Source organism: Hippopotamus amphibius, chromosome 7, assembly GCF_030028045.1.
Source record: "Hippopotamus amphibius kiboko isolate mHipAmp2 chromosome 7, mHipAmp2.hap2, whole genome shotgun sequence".
NCBI classification, from domain to species: domain Eukaryota; kingdom Metazoa; phylum Chordata; class Mammalia; order Artiodactyla; family Hippopotamidae; genus Hippopotamus; species Hippopotamus amphibius.
Window position 1 is genome coordinate 36,756,412 of NC_080192.1, and position 25,667 is coordinate 36,782,078.

Below are 25,667 nucleotides of genomic sequence, written 5' to 3' on the forward strand. Positions count from 1 at the left end.
AAATTATCTCACAGTCTCTGTGGTTAAAAAAAAGTCTTTTTTTTTAAAAAAACATGTTAGCTGCTAGCCACTGTAGATCACCTGTGGGTCTGTTCCACATTTCTTTTTTATTCCAGGATCCAGGCTGAAGAATCCTTGCTTATTTGGAACATGCTGTTTTCACAGCAGAGGGAAAAGAGTAAGAGAGATGGTAAGGAAAAAAACAAAAAAAAGCAGGGGCTATTAAAGCTGTTGCGTGGACATGATGCATATCACATTTGCTCACGTGCTGTTGGACCAGTGCAAGTGACGTGGCCAAACACAACATCGATGTGACATAAGTATACTCTTTCATGGGAGACACTGCAAGTCTTATGGCAATGATGAGATTTGTAATTCACTTACAGAAAGTAGGAGTCATATTTGGGAACAATACAAGCTATTACTACCTCTTCTTCGCAAAATGTAAGAGTTGTAAGGGAGGTCATCTAATTGCTGGGTCTCCCTCATCCATTACATTAAATATATCTTAAGTTCCATTTCCTCCTTGAGCCCCATACTTCAGGAGCCTTAGTATTCATTAAAATGTGGGCTTTGTCTAGTGAAATAGCATCTACAATCTCTTGTGAGAAGACATTCATTTTCACACGTTTTCAATCTTTCTTGTATGGATTCGTTTAGGCCCCAAATAAACTAGCCTCCTAGGGAGTTTTATTATAAATTCTTTGACTCATATAGTTTTGAATGGTATATTTTTAGTATTCCAAATGTATCTTTTGGATATTAACTTCCAATTTAAAAACATCGTAGTCACAAAATGTATAACTAAGAGTGAGTTTTGAAATTTGTTGAGAGTGGTTTTATGGTTTAGTGTGTGGTAGATTGTGTAAATAAGTCATATATGCTTGAAAAGAATGTGTATTTCTAATTTGTGGGTGCAGAGCTCTGTATGTATTCATTAAATAAAGATTGTTAGTTGTGCTTTTCAAACAGTATATTATTGACTTTTTTTCTGCATGACTCATCAATCATAGAGAAAGGCATATTGAAATACTTCATTATAATAGTCAATTCATCAGATTCATCCTCTGTATTTGCTTTATATTTTGAAGGTATTTTATCAAGAGCTTTCAGTTTATAATTATTATATCTTTCTGTTTTATTGAATTAGGTGGCACATAGCTTCCTAGCAAGAGAGTTCCTTTTCTGGCCTCCTTTGCAACCAGCTGTATCCATGTACGTAAGTTCTAACCAATGAGATAGGAGTAAAAGTGTAACAACTTCTCATCACCTATGTTAGAAGGAAGGTGATTGCTTTCTTTCTCTCTCTCCTGTTCCCTGTTCTATCAGCCAAGACATGGACATGCTGGTGACCCAGCTTCCTGCATTCAAAAAAAAAAAACGATAAACAACACTTCCGATGGTGATGGACCAATAAAGCTGAAGGACTCTGAGTCTTTCCTTGCCCCTGGACTGTCACATGATACAGCAACTGTATTTGAAGGTCACTTGTTCCTGCAGCTCAGGCTGTACCTTAACCAAGTTCACTGGCTTAAGGTCAAATTGGTATGATAGAGAATCACCCCAGCTCTCTTTTCATTAGTATTTTCCTGGTATATCTTTTTCTAGCCTCTTAGATGAAACTTTGCATTTTATTATATTTTAGGTGCATCTTATAAAGAGCATATAGGTAGAATGATTTCCCCTCCAATATTAGAATCTCTGGCAAGTTCAGTGCATTTAATTTCATTGTTATTATTGATAATTGTGGACTTGTTTTAACCTTATTTTTTTCTTTTTGGCCACATTTTTGTGCTTCTTTTCATCATCTATAGTCATCTAAAAGCTTTGTTTTTTTCTAATTCTTCCTTCCCTTATTTTTGTCAATGATATTATAATATAGTTTTTAAAATGATGTTTTGTCCAGTTTTGAGTATTGTGGAAATTAAACAGAGCACCCCTAAACAACTACTGGGTTAAACAAGAAATCAAAAGATATCTTAAAACAAACAAAAATGAAGACACAACATACCAAAACTTATGGGATGTAAAATTAGTTCTAAAGGGAAGTTTATTGTAATAAATTAAGAAAAAAGAAAGGTCTCAAGTAAACTAACACCTCAAGGCATTAAAAAAGGAATAAACTAAGCCTAAGGTCAACATAAGGAAGGAAGTAACAAAGATCAGAGCAGAAATAAATGAAATTGAGAATAGAAAAAAAATTGAAAAGATGAATAAAAATAAGTTACTTTTTAGAAAAGATAAGCAAAATTGACAAACCCTTAGCAAGACCAAGAAAAAAGAGAGAAGACAGATAAATCAGAAATGAAAGATGAAACATTACAACTGATACTACAGAAATACAAAGAATCATAATAGACTACTGCGGACAATTATACACCAAAGAAGGGAATAACCTAGAAGAAATTAATAAATTCATAGAAACATACAACCTACCAAGAATGAATCATAAAGAAATAAAAAATCTGAACAGACCAATATGTAATGAGTAAGGATCAAAAACTTCCCCTAAAACAAAAGTCTAGGATGATATGGCTTCACTGGTGAACTAAACTTTTAAAGAAGAATTAATACTAATCCCTCTCAAACTCTTCCAAAAAATTGAAGAGGACAAAACATTTCCAAATGCATTTTACAAGGCCAGCATTAGAACACTGTATTTTAAAACCTTTTCTCACATATGTGTGCTTATTCTTTTGGCAGACTATATTTTTCAAAGATGGTTGCCCATCATAATATATCCCATCCCACGTGCCCTTCTGCAATGTGACCTTGCCACTTACTCATTAAGAGGTGAGACTGTCTCTCCACTCAAACCTGGGTGAACACTGCAACTGCTTTGACCAATACTCTATGGTAGAAATGACACTGTTTCAATTCTGAGCAAGGTCCTTAAATGGCTTGAAATTCTTCCACTTAACTACTTCTTAGGATTAAGGTTGTTAATAATTTTTTTAGTGTAAGTGTGTCCCAGGCAACATTTAGGATATTTTATAAAAATTCTTTGTTTACTTGAAATTCAAATTTAAGTGGGTGTCCTCTATTTGTATTTGCTGAATATGGCAAACTTAGTTGAAGCCAAGAGACATACCAGAAGTGTGATTAACATGAAATTGCCATCCTTGAGCCCAAGCTGAGTGGCCAGGACTTGGAAGATGAGACCATTTGGAGAGAGAGAAGCCAAGGAGCAATGAGGCAGCAGACACATGAATAAAGAAAGTACCTTGGAAGTAGCTCCTCCAGCCCCAGTGATTCCAACTGATCCCAAGTAGATCAGAGATGAAAGCTAAGACTTTCTCAGATTCCTGACACACAGAAGTTTAAAAAAAAATTATTTTAAGCCCAAAACTTTTGGGGTGGTTTATTATGTAAGAATTAATAAATAAAATAAATTTGAAATTTGAAAAAAAAAATCCTGATGTCTTTGTAGGTCTACATTTGTTGTTATTCCTAATGAATTCTTCTGGTTTTGGTCATCTTTGGTGACATACTCATATCTGATTGCTTTTAATGGGTGGGAATCCTAAGTACCAGAATTGAAGTTATTCTCCTGGAGGGAAAGAGAAGTTTTACTGGAACCAGGTCCCAGATGTAATGCAGGTGTCTCAATTTCAGCCCCTGAGAGCTCACCAGAGACCCAAAGTTCAGTATTCTGGTCTAAACAATTATATGGGGGCTTCCTTGCTGGCGCAGTGGTTAAGAATCCACCTGCCAATGCAGGGACTTGGGTTCGATCCCTGGGTCAGGAAGATTCCACATGCCGCGGAGCAACAAAGCCCATGCGCCACAATTACTGAGCCTGCACTCTAGAGCCTGTGAGCCACAACTATTGAGCCCAGGTGCCACAACTACTGAAGCTGGCGTGCCTAGAGATCATGCTCCGCAACAAGAGAACCCACTGCAATAAGAAGCCTGTGCACCGCAACAAAGAGCAGCCCCACTCACCGCAACTAGAGAAAGCCCGCATGCAGCAATGAAGACCCAACGCAGCCAATAAAATAAAATCAATCAATCAATTAATCAATCAATTTACAAAACAAACAAAAAGAAACATATGAGCAACCCCCTCTTTCACCTTCACTTACCATTAGCTACTCCCTGTTCAGGTTTCAGCTCATGAGTTGTTGTTTGTTCTTATTTTGGACAGAGAGGGGGTGAGATGGAGATTTCTCTGGGTTCCTATAAATTTAACAATGTATTAAAAAGTATGTTTTATCTGGAAGTGTTTTTGAGGAGAGAGCCTCTCAGATATCTGCCATATTGCACAGTGTCCTTCTGTTGTTTCTTTAGAGATTTTAAAATAGTTCTTATGAGAGACAGATTCATGTTCTGTGGTCCCAAAGGAGCTACACCACTTCCTTGGTGTCTGTGAGGGAGCCCCAATTCCATAGGAGCATCAATAACCCTCTCTAAGACCCAGCATGATAAGTTTGAGAAGAATTTATTTCTTTACGCCTTTTACTTAAAAAAGAACAAGATGGCTCAATTTGAGGCCATTTAATTCATTTGGATTTTGATGTCTTTAATTTTTGTCTCAATTTCTTCCTTGGAATATAAAATTGAGAGAAAATTTATTTCAAATTTGGGAATCTCTACTGGTCATTATTATTGGAATATCCTAATTTGACATTTGATTCTATTTGTAGAATTTTAGCTGGTTTATGTTGGACAATACGAGTGAGTTTAATTTGAGATGGGAAATAGAAGCGAGTGTGTCCTGTTGGCTTTAAGTACAAAATGGCCTTGGAGTTAATTCCTAGTGGAACAGGAAATAAGCAATCCTCCACTGTAATTAGTTAGGAGAAAATCATCAAGTTCAACTTGTGATGGTCCTGTGCCTTCAGTTTGGACACTGTGCAGTTTTATACAGTTATATAACTTTACTTATCACATGAATGATTGGACTGCTAAAAGTATTTTGCACCACAGATCATTTCTCTGATTAAATAAAAAAGGATAGTTGCCTGGCTAAGTAGGTCATTAGCTGAAATTGTGCAAGTAGATTCTTCAAGTTTGATTTGCAAGTTTGGCTATGGGACTTTTAGATAAATCTTCTGAGTTGTTTTTAAAAATTTCTAGAGCTAAGAATAAAGATTTTTCTTACTTGTCATCAAAATCAGCCTGTAAATACACCTATTTAATAATGATTAGATTAGCCCTACACTTTTCATTTGTAGAGGGATTAGGCATAATTCTAAAATTTTTTCAACGAATTTAATTAATTGGTATTTTAAATCATTTGAGAAACTTTGAGAAACAAGATCTGCACTGTCTACCAATGATCTCAAGAAGGTACTAAAAGAAGTAAAGTTTGGTAAAGGGAGAAGTGGCTTCATGAAAGAGGAAAACAAACTGTCATGATTCTCCTGTAATCTCCATCAAAGCGGACAGGTAAACCCCCATTTAACCATATGCTTACTGTTTAAACTCAATATGTTAGGAGAATTAAGAAGATTAGTATGGGGATGCTTCTTCCCTACTTTTGATATTTCCTTCTATCTGGAGGGAGTTCAAAAAGTGTAACCTTCCTAGCCTCTCTCCTGCTCCTCCTCACTCACTTCTTCCCAGATGTGAAGTGAGTTATTTTATTGGAGAGCTTGGAAAGAGGTAGTGTACATTTTATTTTAGTTTCCTTCTCTCTTGCTCTCTCAATCTCTCTCTCTATCTCTCTAATGCAGGTGACTTTAAAATTCCCTAGAGATGCTCTTTAAAAATGTCTGAGCCCCCTTTCCAGAGATTTGATTCAGTAAGTCTAAGGAGGGCCCATGACTTTGCATTTTTAACAAAGTCCCAGGTGATGCTGATGGGGCTAGGCCAGGAACAACACTTTGAGAACCACTGCTGTAGCACAACTCTGCCCAAAGAGAGCACACATTCTGCCCTGCTCCTCCACCGCTAACAATTATGCAAAGGCAGCTTCTGCCCCTGTGGTAGGGTCAGCACTAGGGTCACCTCTAACATGGTTGGTGTCTGTCCACTTCTGGGTCAGTATAATAATGCCTCCTTTGCCACAAATGGAAGTGCTCTCCCTGATTTTGGTCTTGTAGCTGCCTCAACATTTTGTCTATATTTTAACCTGATCAGAATTTGAGTAGGAAAGAAGGGTGCTATTGCTGCCCCTCCTCAAAATCTCAAAACTAACATATATGCTCTCATGTAGTCTATCTGCCTGGATTTTAGGAGATTTAGAGAGAAGGATGATAGTTCTCTATCTTTGTAAAGTCAGTATGCAATTCAGTAATGCCCTCTGTGCTCTTGAAACCAATGCTGATTAAATAAAGAAAATCTTATATATAAATATTACTGTCACCTCCTAGACAATGAAATATTTCCTTGTTAGCTAGAATTTTAGAAGTTATCTCAAACATATGAAATTCCTTTTTTATAGAGTGGACTATTAGCAATCTGTTTTGAAGGGCTGATGCTGCTGAAATCATTAGAATGGGCCTTTCAGGAATGACGTCCGGTGCTCAGTGAGTAAGCCATCTTGATATATGCTATCCCAGGAAGTTAATTTTTCAAGTTTGTTTAATCATCGACTTTCTTCCTTCAAGGTTTTCTCTCTCATGCTGGGTGGATTACAGTCCAATGACTACTCCTAGCAGCTAGCCAGCTGGTGATAATTGCTGTTAATTTCCTGGTATTTGGCAACCAATTGTTCCTTGACAACTGGAGGGAGATAACATAAGAAAGTGTCAGAAGGGAACTACAAAAATAACATTTATTGTTTTTGCTTGATTATAAAAGGTGACATGCTTATAGTTGAAAGTTTTAAAAAATTCAGAAAATATAAAGAAAAAAAGTAAGAATCTAAACACAATCCTTTTATTAAGAGAAAAGAATAATGTTTGCATAATTTTAGCGAATTTTTCAACTCTCCATCATCTTTCCTTACATATCCTGATATGTACATAAACACCACAACCACCACTACCACCACTTATACTAAAAATCTAGAATCATTCTTTTTTTCCAGCTCTGAATTCTACTTTTTTCTATTTAAAAATCAATCCTCAGCATTTTCCATCTTTAGTTTTCAGAGGATTATTTTTCGTGGCACTACAGTATTCTATTATATGGTTGTGGAGTATATTGGTTTAAGAAATAACCAGGAGCAAAAAGTTAATCAAAAGGGCAATTTACCCTGAAATTCATTGTAGAATCCAGGAGGAATGGGTCTCAAAATGATGGCCTATGCAGCCAAAGAAACAAGTCTAGTGTTGTCTGGACATATGCTATGTTTTTACTGTATATATTAATCAGGCAAAAACCAAGACATGAGGAAATAAACATTTATTTTTTAATAACTAAATCTGAATCTAACCTACATCTATCTTTCTGGGTTATCAATAAATTCAGTCATTATTAGGACTTCGCTTTCTCCCAGGTATGCAATGTTTCCATAGTCCAGTGCAATATCAAGATATTTTCTACATGTAAGTGCTGATTGAAGTATAATGCTCACTGGTCCAGCCTACAGTGGCTCCTCTGAATACGGGGATATTGTGTATAAAAACAGATGATTGAACTTGGTGTACCCCCCAAAAATAATAAATAAATAAATAAAATTTAAAAAAAAATTACTCTGAAAGATTGGTACTTGTATTAGTCAGGGTTTTTCAGAGAAGCAGAACTAATAGGATCCATAGAGATAAATGTAAGGAGATTAATTATAGGAACTGGCTCATGTGGTTATAGAAGCTGAGAAGTGCCACAATATGTCATCTGCAAGCTGGAGAACAAAAAAACCTGCTGGAATAATTCAGTCCTATCCAAGCCTAAAAGCCAGGAACTTTGATATCTGAGGGCAGGAAAAGATGCATGCTCCCACTCAATAAGAGAGTCAATTTGCCCTTCCTTTGCCTTTTTTCCATTAGGGTTCCCCAAAAGATTGAATGATGCCACCCACATTTGTGAGGGTGGCTCTTCTTTACCCAGTTTACTGAATCAAATGCTAATCTCTCTTGGAAACACCCTCACAGAAACACCTGAAAATCATGTTTTACCAGCTATCTGGGCATCCCTTAGGCCTGTCAAATTCACACATGAAATTAACCATTACAGCACTCCTGAGTGCCTATTCTTTAGGTGCATAGAGCAAGTATTTCTTCAGAGTCTTACCAACCTCCCCAGCTACTGCTCTAAAGTACCTAGGGATGGAATGCACCTTCTATCCTCCAAATTTATTTTAGTCTGTGGGAATTATCTCCTTTTATTTTCATACTCTTTGAAAATATGATACTTTTAATGAAATAGATTATTAATTAAAATAGGAAAAAGCACTGTCTTCCAATAGTTTCTGTTTCAGTGAGCAAAAATCTCTAAGACAAGGAAGTGTGGAGGACTTGGAGTGGAATGAAAAGGATATTATATAAAGTTTAATATATATTTTTGAATACAAGAATGGATGAATGAATGAGTGGTTACCAAACTATGAATACCAAGGATTGCTGTAGTGTGTTAGAGTTCAAAAATCACATGTATTATCTTATTTTACTTCACAACTCTGAGGTATAGAAATCGTTATTCCCATTTTTTAGAGAAATTTAGTGCTCAAGATTGTTTTGACCTGCCCAGAGCCACATTTGTAGAGAACATCAGATCTGTGGAGTTTTGCTCCTAGGATAGGCGTTCATTTTGCCAAACATGACTCATATTATACAATGGAGTAACCACTAGAGAAAGAAGTGATAGTACAAAAGTCTAAGGAAATCGAGTATATAAAAGTCCACAGCAAACATTCAGAGAATGGAGACTGACAACTCAGGAATGAAGAGGACAACTCTGTAACTTCCTAACACACATGAAACTTGCTGCATCAAGAGAGACACTATGGAGAAAACATGCTTTGAGAAGTAAGTGGAGAAAATGTGTGGCAGTCAAAACAAAGTCACACAGATAGAAAGTTTAGAAAAGTGATGTAAGAGAGTAGAGAAACAAACTGCTCTACTGGAGCTCTAAAATCAATAAGTGTGTTCTGTTATAGGAAATCTACATTTCTGGGAAAAACAATGTAACAGTGTAAGAAATCCCTTGAGTGCCACTGATTCCAAGAATTCCGTATAGTACCTGGAAAGTACCGATGGCTGATTATTGACACTCAGCTGAGGGTTGGAGACCTAACATGATCCACTGGGAGATGTGCTCATTGAGAATGGGATGCAACAGACAGCCTGCCCCTCCTTAATCTAATCTGCTGGATGTTAGTTGTCCCTGCTAATTTATAAGGAGCTGAATGATATTTCCAGAAGAGGGTTCCCCAAAATCTTAAAGTACTGTGCAAAGTGATTTTGAACAGAAAATTGAAGTACTTCAAGGAACAGTGATGTTTTTAAGTGAATTCAGATATTACAAGTGGTACTGAAAAAGGACATTTGGAGTCTCAATCATAATGTCAGAATCCTCGGCTAAGAAATTAGCTCACCTCACAGGAATCAGAAGAATGTGTTTGCTTTTTGCCTGAAGACTACATGACTTGTCCAAAAATGCACTGAACTGAATAGGGAGGAGAGATTCAAATTCTAAAATAAAGGAACAAAATTGAATGCAAGAATTCTGTGGAGAATAGAAATATTGGCTATTAATAAACAGAAACAATTTATTTAGAAGAGGCTAAGAAATAAAATTTATGGTCTCAGATGTCAAATATACCAATTTTTAGCATGGGGTAATATAAAAAGTAAATGTGAGATTATAGCATAAGGTGGTAATGTTTAACCTCGATGCCGTAAAGAGTACTTGGAGGGATTCACAAAGGAAATAAGTAGTTGGCGCTAGTAGGAAAGCAAATACAAATCAGGAGAGGAGAACCAGCAGTAACCAACATCAGGAAGACATATGCTACCATGTTTTGGATTGTAGAGCAGATTGGGGATGTTACTGATATGCAGATGTGAGTACATTCTGCTCCTAATGCCAGTATACATATTTTTACATCCATTTATCTTCATGGAGTTAGGAGCCTCTTGGAGAAAACAACATCAACTATAGAAAAATGAAACGAATTAAAAATCAAACAAGCCTTGACTTTTTCAGCACTTTGGGTGTCAGCTAGATAGGCATTACTGGTGAACTGAGGCAGAAGCCAAATTATAACGGAGTGGGGGGTTGGGAGTGGCATGTTTGGCACCTGAGAAAGAATTCTTTTAAAGGAAAGAAAACTGCTGCTCATCAAAGAAGAGCAGTGGCTTTGACTATAATTGGGAACTGGAAGAAAGGTGAGTCTGTAACTCACTTCCTCCCATTTCCCTCAAGGAAGACAATTTTGACTGGACCAGATCTCCTTGTGAATATTCTGGTGAAATCTGCCAGTTGGAAGATAAATAAAGGTTTTTCAGAAGCCTCTGTATACTGACCAGGTATCCTTTTAGCAGATAATTTCTGGGTTTTTTTTTAGGACTGTTTATTATAAATAAACCTACAATGGATTTAGGAGACATGACTCTACTGGAGAAGAGAAGTTAGTCACATAATCTTTGTAGTTACATGACTAACAGGATATAAAGCCTGAGAGACACCGAAACAAAGTATCTTCTCTGTAATATTTGCAACAGTCTTTGTTAGTGCTGGTCACTCTAACCTAAAACACATTTTAGAGTGGCAGGGATTTTAGGGAGGTGAATCTGATGGGGTTAGGGCATTCCACATTTTGATTCGGCATTGATTGCAGCTCTTTTCTTGTGACCTTTGTGAATTAGGAGTGAAGCTCAGTGCTGAATAAGACTTATTCTGTGTGAGTCTGATTGAGAATTGCGCCCTTGAAGGCAGTGCTATTACTTGAACTAAAGATGACCTGAAGCCCTATAGTCAGGTGTGTGGGATTAATAAGCTAGCAAAATCTAAGTTTCTATGATTTAATGTTAAAGTCACCTCAACCTAGGGAGAATTTGTGAGAAGGTAAAAGGAGAGAAGTGCTGAGGCAACATCATTACCATTTCAGAGCCAAATACGTAAATTCTGCTTCTCTATAATCCTTACATTTGAAGGTGACAGACTAACAGATGGAAGGAAGGGATGATGAATTCCTGACACAGACTACAAAACTGGCACAGAGGCAAATTGAGGGACTTTCTGGACATCTGCTGGAAGTCTCAGTTGGCTAAAATCAGAGTATTTGACAAGTTCTTGACTTGCTTTGCTGGTGACTTCATCTCCCAAAAGGCAAAGAAAGCAAGAACAGAAACTGCTATTCCAATTCTTCAAAAGAACTGGTGGAATAAAAGAGGTGGAAAGTCTTGAGGAAAAGAAACAATATTATTTTGTAAGTTATTGTGCCATGAAGGGAAGACTTGGCCTAAACTGACCTAGAATCTAGATACTGTGAAGGCCAACTCCATAAAACTCGGGGGAAAATACGCTCCCTTCCAAGAGATCGAGTTCTACCAGGGAAGAGAGTTGTGAGTGTATTGGTTTTCTATTGCTGCTAGGACAAAATCATTACATAACTGATGGCTTAATGCCATGCCCACTCACTACCTCGCAGGTTTGTGGGTTAGAAGTCTGGGCACAGGGTGGCTAAACTGGATTCCCTGCTCAAGGCATTGGAAGGCCAAAATTAACATGTTGTTTGGGCTGGAGTCTAACCTGCAGGCTCTGGGGAAAATTTCGCTTCCCAGCTCATTCAGGCTGTCGACCAAATTCATTTCCTTGAGGTTATTGTACTGAAGTTTTCTACTTCCTTGCTGGCTGTCAGCCGGGGGCTAGTCTTTGCTTTTAGAGGTTGCCTGTGTTCCTTCTCCTGCTTTTCATGTGGCTCCTTTCAGTAACAGCAGATTGAGTCCTCTGACTTCTGCTGCATCTTTCTGACTCCATCTGGAGAAAATTCTCTGCTTTTAAGGCTCATGTGATTAGATTGGGTACACATGGATCACCCAGGGTAATCATCCTTTCTTCAGGTCTGTAACTTTAATTATGTCTGCAGTCCTTTTTTTCACGTTAAAGGGGAGGGATTTGTGCATGGACATCTTTAGGGGCCAGCCATTCTGCACACTAAATGAGGATTTTCTTGATAAGATTTAAACTATTCATAGGATCAAAGTAAGGCATGGAAAGTGCAGATAAAATTTCCCTTGTGCTCAAAATTTTAAAGAATATGTGTACAAAGTTTTTAGAAACTTATATTTTAAGAATAATATCAAGAAGACTAATACCCTAAATGAGCTGATGCATCTGAAAATGTCTAAAAAATACCAAAAGGATGATTACATTTACATTTTTATTAAGGAGATAGAGAATTTTAGGCTTGGAACCAGCTGAAAGAAGAGTATTAATAAATATCCAAGAGATGACGGAACTTCTCCTTTAAGACAAATTATCTTCACAGTGGAAAATAATTCATTCAGGATATATGAGAACTAATAGTTTAAGCTGCTCAAATGAGTTAGTTGCATCTTGGCCTACTCTAGCTGAATTATATGCTAGGGCAGTGAGAGGATTTAAGAAAAAAAGCACCAAACATAATCTTTGAGGAATCATATTGAATGAGAGAGATTCAAGAAATACAAAGCATGAAAACATTGACTCTGTCTTGTTCTGTTTAGTATTTTAGACAATGACTTACACAAGGATACAGAAAGGTTTGCTTAGAATTATCTTGTTCTTTAATTAAGAAGGGAAGAGTTAACACACATTAAACTTTCCCCAAATTCTTATTTGAATGCTTATTATTGGGTACTAACAATGAATACTCATTCAAATGCTATAAATTGATGTGGACATGAATGGTGGGCAAGATAATATTCTTAAAATGGTAAGGGAAGATTGACAGTGCCTGAAGACTTCTGTGTGTGTGTGTGAAACATATAAATGTGTGTGAAATATAAAAATGATGTATAACAAGTTCTCATTATCATCACTAGTTTTTTCCACATTAAGGAACTGAAAACTTTTAACCAGAATGGAAAAAATTAATTTTCTCTGGTCTGATCTGTAGTCTTTCTATTCAGAATTTGGTAATTAAAAAAAGACTGTGTCATGTTCCTTTTGTCCTGAACAATTTGTACTTGGTAACCACTTTTTATTTCAAATTGTAAATTAAAATAATGTATTCATTTTTTTAACAAGTGATTTTTGAATACCTGTTATAGGTCAGAGCTGGCTCCAGGCAGAGTTGTACTCTTTCTTGAATCTTTGCTTGTTTGCGGGATCAATTTTCTTATTCCTGAAATGCATTACTAGAAATAATTTCCTCCAGTGAGGGTCTGTTGAAGGTAAACTTCCTCAGTTCTTATGTGTCTGAAAATGCCTCTATTTCACAAGCACGCTTAGATGATAGTTTGGTTATAAAACAATATAATTGTATTATAAAATAAAATTCTCTTACTTTATTTCAGATATTGAAAGGTATAATTCCTTTGTCTTATGAATCTTTTTGTTGCTGTTGAGAGTTCTGTCATCTACTAATTGTTATTATTTTATTGATAATCTGTTTTTCTCTCTTCGGTTGCTGCTTCTTCTCTTTAGCATTCTGCAATTTCACTTTGATGTGTCAAAGTGTGGGTATGGTTTTGTTTCATTTTTCTTGAATTGTTTTTATACTTCTTGATTGCTTATTTTTGATATCCTTTATCAATTCTATATATCTGTTAGCCATTTTCCCCCACTCTCTCTACTTTTTACATTGTATAGCTTTACAATTTGTCTTTTAGAGTCCTTAATCTCTTTTTAGAAAACTTTTCTCTTTATCTCTGCCTGCTACATTTCAGATAACTTCTTTGGTTCTAACTTTCATTTTACTAATTATCTCTTTTTTTCTTCCAGTTTTATTGAGATATAATTGACACATAGCACTGCGTAAGTTTAAGGTAAACAGTGAAATGGTCTGATTTACATACATCATGAAATGATTATCACACTAAGTTTAGTGAGCAACCATTCTCTCCTTTAGACACAAAATTAAAGAAATGGGAAAAATATTTTTTCTTGTGATGAGAACTCTTAGGATTTACTCTCTTACAACTATCATATATAATATAGAGCAGTGTTAATTATATTTATCATGTGGTACACTACAACCCTAGTACTTATGCATCTTATAACTGGAAGTTTATACCTTTTAACTACCTTCATCCAATTCCCCTTCTTTCCCATCCCTCACCTCTGGTAATGACAAATCTGATCACTTTGTCTATGAGTTTGTTTGTTTGTTTTTGAATTATAACTGACTTACAATACGCTGTTAGCTCCTGTTACACAACACAGTGTCATAATTATCTCTTGAGCAATTGGTCTACTATTTGACCAGGCCACTGAAGTTTATTTTTACTTCAGTGACTACATTTTCAATTTCTATATAAGTTCTTTGGCTTCTTTTCCAAAGTTGTCTGCTTTTGCTTTCTATAGATTTCTTTCTCATATTTTCAATTTTATCTGTATAATCATTTAAAATACCCATGTAAAATTTTAAACTAATAATTATAGCATCTGAAATTCACGAGAGTAATCATCATACGTGTTGCTTCCCCTGACTCTCATCCACGTTAGTTTCCTCCTATATTATGGAAATGTGCATATTATGCTTATTTTCATGAGAGATTTACCTATGGGAATTCTATGGGATGCAACTGAATATTTGCTTCTATTAGGCACCTATGGAATTATATATATACACACATATATGTGTATATAAATATATGGAATTCATTCCCTGAAATTATAATGATGGCAGGACTTCAGGAATTTTTAGCGGGAAACTTACTTGTTTCTATCAGGATTCTAGACGGGACAATGTTTTATTTGTGAGGAATTCAGTGATCTTTTGGATGTGAATGTAAGAACCCAAGCTGGCTTATGCAGGAAGGTAGGGTTTAGTGGGGACAGATGAATTACAGAAAATCCATAGAGTTAGTTACTGGTAGATAGATAATACCCAGCTCACCTGTCTGTCTGTCTCTCTCTCTCTCTTTTCTCTCATTATGAATTATTGGAAAAGGGCATACTGAGTCAATTCATGTGATCTGAAAGCATGTTCACATCATATGAAATGGATTCTAGAGGACCCACTCTTTAGATAGGTAGAAAATTAAGGAGCGAATAATTATAATTTTGAGAGACTGGAAACTATTTTTGATGTAATACAAGGTAACTATTAGCTCTCAGTTCCCAAATACTAGTCTTATTTAGCAAGTCATCTTTGATAACTGATGCTATCAGCACATGAACAGATGTACCCAGTGAACATAAAAATTAGAGAGCAGAAAAATTATGAAAAACTTAAATTATAATACCTAAGAAAAGATTGGAGATGGATTAGGTGCAACTACCGCAGAGGACTCCCTCATACATGGCATAGCGCCTATGGAGGGGGTAGTGATTCTCTGGGTGCCAGCAGTGAGCAGCACACAAAGGAAAGTGTGCCTGTCATCACCCTCAGATGCTGCAGCACAATGGCCAGAACACAGATGTATAAGCTATGGCACATAATTCCAACATAAGATCCAACACATGAGCTCAAGCCAAAGGGTTGGTCAGCAGTGTGCTATTGAGAGCCCTGAACTCACCATGTGCCCCCTTGTCAGTGAGCATCACACACAATCAGTTTGTCAGGGCCCTTCTGGATGCTCAATCTTCTATAAATAATCCTGTGAAATAAATGATACACTGGCTTGCAGGGAGCAATTGTTTCTTTAGACCACCCCTAGGAAATAAGGCCCAGCCCAGGGGGCCCTGAAATGACCTCATAGGCCTGAGTCCTGGAGCTCCTTGGGGTCTCTGGTTGAACCCATGCATAGGATTGAGATTTGGAAAGTGCCTGGAGGGGAGACACAGGGACCAAGGACTACACGGGTCCGAATCTAAGCCTGAAACTCTCTACCTGGATATCACTGCAGGCTTCATCTGGCCCAGGCATAGGAGGAGGACTTTGACAATTTTGAGAAAGATCCTCAATATCTAGGGCCGCCTGAAGAGCAGAGCCTGAGGCAGGGGCCCCACTTGCCTGGATCTAAAGGAGTTACTGGTGTCCATTATGAGTTCCAAGAGGGTAGGAAAGAGTATGGTTTCTTCACTGTTTCCTCAGTACCAAACACTTGATAAATATTCAAAGAATGAATGGTTTGGAACTTGATTGCCACACACATGAAAGATTAATTAATCATGACAAAATTTTAACTTAGGGTCCTAGCCCTTAAATGTAAAGTGTACATTATAATACTTCTCATAAGATTTTAAATAACACTGCTGTGATAATTCATGTAAATTACTTAGAAGAGTGACTGGCAGATATATATAATTAATACATATTAGTTGAACATATAAATGAATAATTAATTAATGAATCCATGAATGAAAAAAAGTTTTTTAGGTTTTCTGCTTGCAGAGCTTTAATTTGTCATTTAATTGATAATTTCTGACTATACTGTGATTTAAATTAATTTTAGAAGTAGTAAGTCCTGGCCCTGATTTACCCTGGTTGGTGCTGGAAAATATGTAGACTTTGTCTCCTGTCCTTTTTTATTTTTTCTTTATCAAAGAAAGGAACCACTGGGGTTGCAAGCACCAGCATCTAGCTTAGTGTCTATATATAGTAGGGGCCCAATAAGTTTTTGTAGAACTTAGTTGATTTTACTGGAATAAAACTGATTGGTCATATGGATGTTGCTCCAGCCTTGGAGCCTGCCAGGCTCTGTATAGAAGTTCCTAGGATTTTCTTATCTGCCCTATGTATGTAGAGGCCTTGAAGATTCTGAGAAAAATCTGGGTAGAGACTTCCCACTAGAAGAGCTAAAAGTGAAATTAGAGGGGTTAATTTCCTTGCACTATTTACATTTTTTTCATCTTAAAAATAGCACTCTCAAAGACTTAAAGATTATAGAAAACAGAACTTAAATATTTTAAAGCATGTAGAAAAATGCTAATTTTCCTTTTATTCTTAAGTTATGTACAGTGTATAACAAGCAGGAAAATGTTGGATATTTAATTTATCTGTAGGACTCTAACTCATATTAATAAAAAATATGCTGAGTTGTTCATATTATACCTTTTCTTGGAAAGTCTTTGAGGGCTAATATTATTCTTTTATATATACATAAAACCCTTACTCTCCAGCGTATTTTATCTTAAAATAACCACTGCCTGAGAAAAATGTATAATTCCTTTGTAGCTAAAAGCTAGAAACATCTCTGCAGAGGTTTGGCATATGCTGGAGGAGAATAAAAGAAAGTCCATGTAATTTTATTTGAATTTGAGTTTAAAATAACAAAAATATGTACTCCTTTAAATTAAAAAAATCTTTTAAATGTTTTTGTATTTAAAATGCCATTAGTATATAATGACACAAACTGGTATCTTACAATGTTGCCCACATGTTTCTCACCTTACACTGGACTGCATTAGGAGAGCCACTGTCAGTATGATCTGACATAAATTGAGGAGTCTGCTCTTTTCCACTGTAGTCCCAGCTACCCACGAAGTCCCAGATACCCATGAAGATGGTGTCAGCTTCAATAATAAGTGCAAAACTGTCCTTCCCAGAGCATGTCATGATTTTCTTTATCACAAAGATTCAACCTGAACAGTAACATCATGCTAACTGGCAACATATAGCTGATTTTAGAGTCTACTTTGTTTCCTTCTCTAAGGAATAAAGGAAAATAAATAAATGAGTTGCACTATGAAGAATCCATAGCTGGACAACAGCTATTGTTCTCTTGATTGCTGATGACTAATAGGCATAGCAATTCCCCATCTACTAACTTATAATCACTGTTTGAACAATATAGCTTAAAATAATTCCCTAAATACTTTCTTACTTAGGAATTGATACAGTGGCAATGACCTCTATGCTTTTGTTATAATAATCATCACTTTTAGGTTTCATTAATCTGGAATGGAGAGCACTTTTTGGCAAATGGGATTTGTTTCCACTGAATCTCACCATCAGACCTGTGCACTGAATCATCTGTAAAGGTGGAATATACTCAAAAAGTAAGGGAGAGTGTCTTTTAGCTGCTTTTCTTGTTGCAATTGAAGTTTGATAACTGAAAGCCTCTACCGTCAAGATGTTTTCAAATGTCAATTGCTCCACACTGTATGCTTTTTAGTCTTTCTTGAAAGTGTTACTGGTTATAACATCACTAATTGACTTTTAGTTCACTTGTACTTAGTTGAATTATTTTGATGTTGTGCGCATGCAATACGAACTATAAATGAAGAATGCAAAGCAATGATCTCAGTAACAGATTTGCTTTTTAAATTCTGTTGCTATTAAATGCAGTAGGTGTGTGTATGTGTGGGGTCAACCAGGAAAGAAAACTAGTATTATTGATACCATGCTTCTGGAATAATTTCATCAATTCAACCCAATTGCAAATTACCCACATCTAGACATGTCTAATGTAAAAGATATATGGATATTTACAAAAAAGTAACAACATTTAAGTGAACAGCGGAAAAATTAGTGTCTATTTAAAGTAGATGAATAGATGAAAAGGAAGTTCTAAGTAGGTATTTGTCTCCTACATGTCTTACAGATTTCTGGATCTTATTTTTAGAAAAATGTCATCGTTATTTTGGGCCATTCATCACTGAAATAAGCAAGATTATAGACAAAATGCAGCTGTAGTAACCTAGTTTAGGCTTAACTTATATTGGAAACTTAGGCTTACCATTAATTTGGAAAGATTTAGAATTAATATTGCTCCATCCCCAAGCTCCTTCAATATCCTTAGCAGAGGATATTCAAGAAGCTTTAAAGCAACAGCTTGGCATCTAACTACTTTTGCCATTAGTCATGCTCTAATCTTTGCCTCAGAGCCTACATACATCTGAGCTCTTGCCTGAAGTCCATCTCTCCTAGGTGGGTCCCTTCCACAGTTTTGCGTCAATCTCTTTCACATTGAATTCAACACAGACCTTATACTATATTTTCTGGTTATGTTGTATTTCCCACCTTTTGGTCCCTGTATTAGTTTGCTGGAGCTTCCATAACAAAGCACCATAAAGTGGGTAGCCTAAACAACAGAACTTTATTTTCTCACAGTTCTGGAGGCTGGAAGTCTAAGATTAAAGTGTCGGCAAGGCTGGTTTCTTCCGAGGCCTCTCTCCTTCACTTACAGATGTCTGTCTCTTCCCTGTGTCTTCACATGGTCCTTCCTCTGTATTGTGTTCTGTACATGCCTGTGTTGCAATTTTCTGCTTTTATAAGGATACCAGTCATATTGGACTAGCGATCACACTAATGACTTCATTTTAACTTAATTATCTCTTTAAAGACTCTATTGCCAAATGCAGTTACATTCTGAGGTACTGGGTTTAGAATTTCAACATATAAATTTGGAGGGGGGCTATAATTCAGCCTACAAAAATTCCCATCTTTTCTTCTCCTTTTTACAACAACAGCAACAATTAATATTATTTTCATAGCTAACATTCATTGAGTGCTTTTTATAGGCCAGACACTATTCTAACTGCTTCACTTGTGCCATAAAGACTAGAGCTCTGATCCTGCACTTTAGATCACCAACCTTGTGACATGAATCTTGTTACCCTCCGCCAGAGTCTCTGATGTTAGCTGGTTGATACCTGACTTTGCAGAGACAGGACTGCCTAGTAGTTGTTAAGTGTGAGCTTTGAGCTAGGCAGCATGGATGTGAATTCTAGCTCTGCCCTTTATTGGTTGATTAATCTTGGGAAAGTTACTAACCTCGTTGTATTTCTGTTTTCTCATCTCTGTGAAGGAGGAAACAATATTAGCTTCAGAGCTGTTGATGGTTAAATGAGTTAGTACAAATAAAGTACTTAGTTTTTCTGGGTGTGTGGTAGGCACAGTGAAACACAGATGAATGCATCCTGCAACAATGCAATTTTGGATAAAATGTGATTGGCAATCAGCTTCCAATCTCTGCAGCAGTCTTACCCAGTCATTTCATTAACTTCCAATATTTTAACTTCACATTGTACACGTTATATGTTTCGGATCTTACATGTGGTATTATGATGGAGTTTAACTGTACTTGTTATATTTTAACTCTTATTACAGTTTCATTTTTTCCTGACACCAGAATTCCTGCTTTTGTTTCTATACTTGCCTTGACAACATCTGTTATAACCTTTTATGCAGGTATCACCTGCCTGAATTGCCACCTACCTGTGAATACCATACCAGCCTGCCTGTGCTTCTGACTGCTGCCTGTAACAGGTTTTCCCTACTCCATTGAATATGTCTAATTCCTCACCTAGTTCGGTCATTCTAGTGCCGACATCCCATACTGGATTAAGGCATGAACTCTTAAGATTCACCATCTGCTGCAAAGAATTCTGCTGTGTATAAACACAAATAACCAGTTGATGACCATGTTCACTGGAGTGATAAAGTTAGTTTACTCCAATTACTCAGCAATGTATGTCTTCAAGGGCTCTACTGTCTCTCAGTGTCTCATCCAATAGTTAGCTATCAATAAAACCCTTTGTTGCCCTGTGCTCGAAGTTGTGGGCATGGTAATAGTATGTTTGGCAGGTGTTGTAGTACATGAGTTAAGTCTATCACCTCTGGAGTCATATTGATGGGTCTGAATATCAGCTCTACCACTTACTAGCCTAATGACTTTAGCCTCAGTTTCCTCATCTGTAAAATTGGGATATTCGGACCTTTGGAGAAGACGCAGTGAAATAATTTACTAATCAATTACATGTGCCAAGTGCTCCACAAACATTATCTTATTTGATACCCACAACAACTCTCTGTGTTAGTTATTATTCTTGTTTCATTTATGGAAGTGTTATGATTCAACCAGAGTAGATCCTGCCATTCTTTCTACACTCTTCTACTGTTTTCTTGTAAAATATCTTCTATGATTTGGATGTTCAGATCTTATTTATGAGCTTCCTGTACAGTGAAAATATATGATGTTTTGGATCATGCTAAAACCAGCTCTTACTCCTGATAATTACATACTATATATTTTTGAATAAGTAAATGAATAAATTTCCTGAAAGTGATTTTATAGTTAAGCTTTATCACATGGGGATCTGTCATGGCAATTAAAGAGAATTGTATTTTTTTACTTTTCTAACAGAACAGTCATATTTGGGAAGGTGTAGAAATCCCACGAATAAGAAGGATGATAGCTAAAGACACTGACTAGAAAAGATCATTGTTTTCAGTAGAGGTCATATTGGGACTACCTTTCTTTCTGGAAAAAAGTTGCATAGCTTTTAAAAAAAGGTCATTCATGGGTTGGCACATATTTAATTTTGTCTTATTTTAAAAAATAACAGTAAAAATCTTTTAAGAAAAATAACTATAGTAGAAGTGCCACATTCAAAAAAGGTGATACTATAACTGGCATGAGAACCATAGTCTTTTTGGGCTCAGAAAAAACTTGAGTGATGATCCAATCAAAGCTCTCAAGATAAAATGAGGAAACTGAGCTCTGACTATGCCATGTACCTTGCTCAAAATCACACATATAGCATCAGAGGTGAGTTTAGGACCTTGGTCCTAATGTCCTTAAAAAATATAATATTGATGGATGTTGAGAAAAATGGTCCTTTATTTATTCTACTATAACAAATATGCTAGACTTGTCTCATTGAGGCTCATTTGTCATTAATATAATTAAGTTCACCTAGTAATTTGTGTATTTGTATTACAGTCACTCTCAGTTCTACACTGTAGCTTCTTTGTTGAAACACTCATTTACGCTATATGCAGTCGTTCAGTCTCCTCTTGGTTGTATTTTTGAATACATGAATGAATAATGTTATGTAAACATAATTTCATTTTGAACTCATTTAGAATGAAACCTAAATCTAATCACAGGGGAAGCTGCCATGACATATGGAACCTGGAACACCTGTCTAACTTTTCTCTTGAGAAGATGGTGGTCATCTATCCAAGAATCGGTAGAAGGGGTCACTGATAGGATGACCACATTTCCTGTCATTTTTCCTGTTATTCTCCTCAATATCACCACATGTGGACATTTCAATGTATCAGACTTTTCTGAAAATGTGGGGTTTAATGCTATATCAATGAAAATAGCTTATAATTGAATATTAAGTTCTCTTTCTTCTAAAACATTCTCTCTAGCCACGAGAAAGTTCTCCTCTAGTTACTTTGTTGCATTCTCATTCTCTCTCTCTCTCTCCCCCCCTCTTCCCTCCCCTCTCTGCACCATTCCCCCTACCAATCCCCCCCCATTCTCCTCCTCCCCCACCTTCTCATCTTCCTTCTCCTCTGTTCCTCCCCCTTTCTTCTTTCTTCTCTGCTCTTTTACCCTGAAATTCTCATCGATTTATTATGAAGCTCGATTAGCTATGCCTTTTGTCTACTTCATTATTGTATAACCTAGATTCAGCTTCCTCCCTAATGAGGTTACATCCCTCTAGCAAATTTGGAAACAAGGAGTTTTGCTTCACATCTGCTGCTGAATCAGTTCCATGCTGCAGCTGCTAATCTTACTGCCTAGCCCTCTTCCTCCAAGTGATGTTTCAGGTAGATATTGTCCCACACAAAGATGCCCCCCTTTTTGCAAGCATCTAGGGCATCCATATTACAATAATAATGTTTTTTCATCTTGAGGTTTAAAAAATTTGCTTTACTTTCTCTTTGTATGTGTCATTACTTGACTTTGATGTTATCTAATCCAGTGTTTGCTCCTCTGTTTCCTGAATCAGGACATTTCTAATTCTTATTCTACTTGATTTCCATACCATTATAGCAGGTGGTATTTGATAAGCATTTATGTTTCTTGTTATAGGAAAACACAGATGACTATTATATGTTTCTGGTCTCTTCATTTTATCTCCTAATTTGGCTTTGACAAATACCATCAAGATTTAGCAATCATGGAGCAAGAATTTAACACAAAAAGGAAATGGGCCCTTTGCTGATAATTAGTAAATGTTATATCTAATCCTACAGTTTTATTTCTATTATAGAATTATGTAACATCTTTAATACTAATTCTATAGTTTTACTTCTATTATAGAATTACACAACATCTTTAACATCTCCTGAGAACTCAAACAACTTCAAGGTTATAACCTGTAGATAAAGTCAAACTTATATCTGAAAGCCAACTCATCATTTCCCACACAAGTTGTTTTTCCTCGTTGGTTTCTATGGTACCACCATATACGTTTTCTTGACCAGTTGTAACACACGGGATTCATCCTTGACTTTGCTCTCTCATTCATTTCTTCAATCCAAATCTTCTCCAACATCTGCCTATTCTAACTGTTGAATATCTCTTGAATCTTTTATTGTCAGTGTGTTCCTACTGATAACACCTTGCAACAACCTGCTAACTAGCTTCCCTGTTTCTAAGCTTGCTTTTATTCACTCTGTTCTTCACATTGAAAGAGTGATATTTTTAACGTGAAAATCTGAGTGCCTTCTTCCTTTGATCAATTCAATGACTCTTAGTTGCTTTTAGGATAAAATAATGTTACATGGCAAATACAACAGCCCAGCTGCCCATGAATTCAATTTTCCTTTTCCTACCCCAGAACCCTTGGTTTCTGCTGGTTCCCTGTGGTTTTAGGGATATTGATTCCACGCAGGCTCCAAGCACTGAGCCAAGCATTGACCTGGGTGAGACAAGTCAGTCCATTCTAATACCTAGCTTTCATATGACCTAAACTGACCCAAACAATGTGAATGTCAGGATTTTTCTGTAAATAGGGTTCGCCTTCCCTTTTTTAAATGCTGGGTGGGAAGAGGAAGGAAATAGATTTGGAGAGCTGCTGATAGCCACTTCAAGACTATCAGTGCAGGTGCTGGGTTGCCAAGAGCGAATCCGTGGCGAGGTATCAGATTTGAGAAAAGTAAAGAGTAAACTGGGCCCTAGTGTAACTGTTCGCACACCCATCTGAGGATTTAGAAGTGATTTTTCTGTTACTTGGTGCTGAAAGCATCTTAACTGATACCTCTTACCCTTAATTTAAACTCTACAATAGAATTGTACAGAATTTCATTCAGGTCACTCCTTCTCTCCTTTCTGGTTCATTGCACATATAGCTCCCCCATGTTGAACAGTTTTCTCTCTTTTGTGTCTACCTTTTAAAAACTTGGCTAATCTCCAAACATTTTTAGGTCTGAGTTTTGATTTCAGAAAGCCTTCCTTCAATTTCAGAGTTCGTACTGCTGCTTTGTTCTCTCTTCCCACAGTATTTGTGATATTGGTTCCTGTAACTGTATACTTGTCTGTACCTTCAGTAAAATTAAGTGCTTTTATGATAGGGATCATGTCTATATTGTTTATTACCGCATCTTTGGCACCTGGTTCAGTGTATGGCACATGATAACCATTTATTCATTCACTCAGTAAGTATTTATAAAGTACCTAATATAAACTTGGAAGTTTTCTAAGATCTGGGTTGAGAACTGTGTATTTTACAGAGAGAGTCCTCTGCTCATAGAGTTCATAATCTAGTGGGTAGATATGAACAATACACCAATAAAAGAATAAATATATAATAGGTTAGGTGGTATAATCACTATGCAAATGAATAAATCGGGGAAAGCAGAGCAAATGAATGAATAAACTTCAAGAAGTTGGGCTTTTGGTTTATGTTTATTATGTTATATGTTTAGTATGTTAATTTGAGAAACTTAATTGTTCTGGTCATTGTTGACCTAAAATAAATAAATTGCCAGATATTTCTCCAGCAAAATTGGGTTTACTTGGCATCAGCAGAAAATTGCAGTTTAAGGTATACAACCATGGCCAGCCATGTGCAAATAATACCATGGCAAGGGAAGGAGAACGCTTTTATAGAGGGGAAAAGGAAGTTGTGAGGGCTGCTGCAAACGGAGTCCATGGCTTTTCACTGGCTGAGACCTTGCCAGGAAAGAAGAGAGTCTTTCTTCTTCCCGTTGGGCTTTGCTATTGTTAAAGGGTGTGAGAGCTCCCCATTCTGGTCTCCTGACTCTAATTGAGGTTTCTAATTATTAATTTTTAACACATTTAAACTGTCCCTAACAATTATTTTCTAAAGAAAATGCTTTACTTTTAAAAATAAATGTTCAGTGGTAGGAAGAGCATTGTTTAATCATCACCTACCAGCATTTCTCTTAAACTTCCCTCCAAGTCTACATTTTTAATGCAATAATATTATGAAGTAATATTTCTAAGAATTTGTTAGCCACCTTCTTAGCCTTTTATTCATTGTGTTTGAATAGTTCAGATTATTATTAAAGTATAGGTTATTATAACTTAAACCTTGAGATTATTTATGAATATTTAAGTTCCTCAATCATATCTTTGAACAAGTCACTTTAAAATTGCCTTTAAAATATTTCAAAGTCACTTTTTCATTTTCTTTCCAGAATCATGAATTATAAATTACAGTATAGAAGTATCTATGAGACAAGACTGAAAAAGAGATAGTTCATAACATCTTTGAAGTGGTTTTAAATTACCGTAATTTCAGCTTTGGGTCCTGATATAATTTTCATTGAAACTAGATACACATGCTATAATAAAGGAAAGAGGTTTTTGTTGTTATTTTTATGAATGTTGACCTTTTAAAAAGATACAAAAAACTTCAATTTCTTCAAATTATAGGTATTTGGATACATAATTTTTTAGTTTGACAGCAATATTTGCTTCTTGTGTATGTGCTTCTTTTAAAATTTATGTGTATATTTATTGATTTATAGTTTTTCTAAGAAGGTCCACTTTCCTTTTTAATATTAACAAAAAAATCTAACATATCACCATATT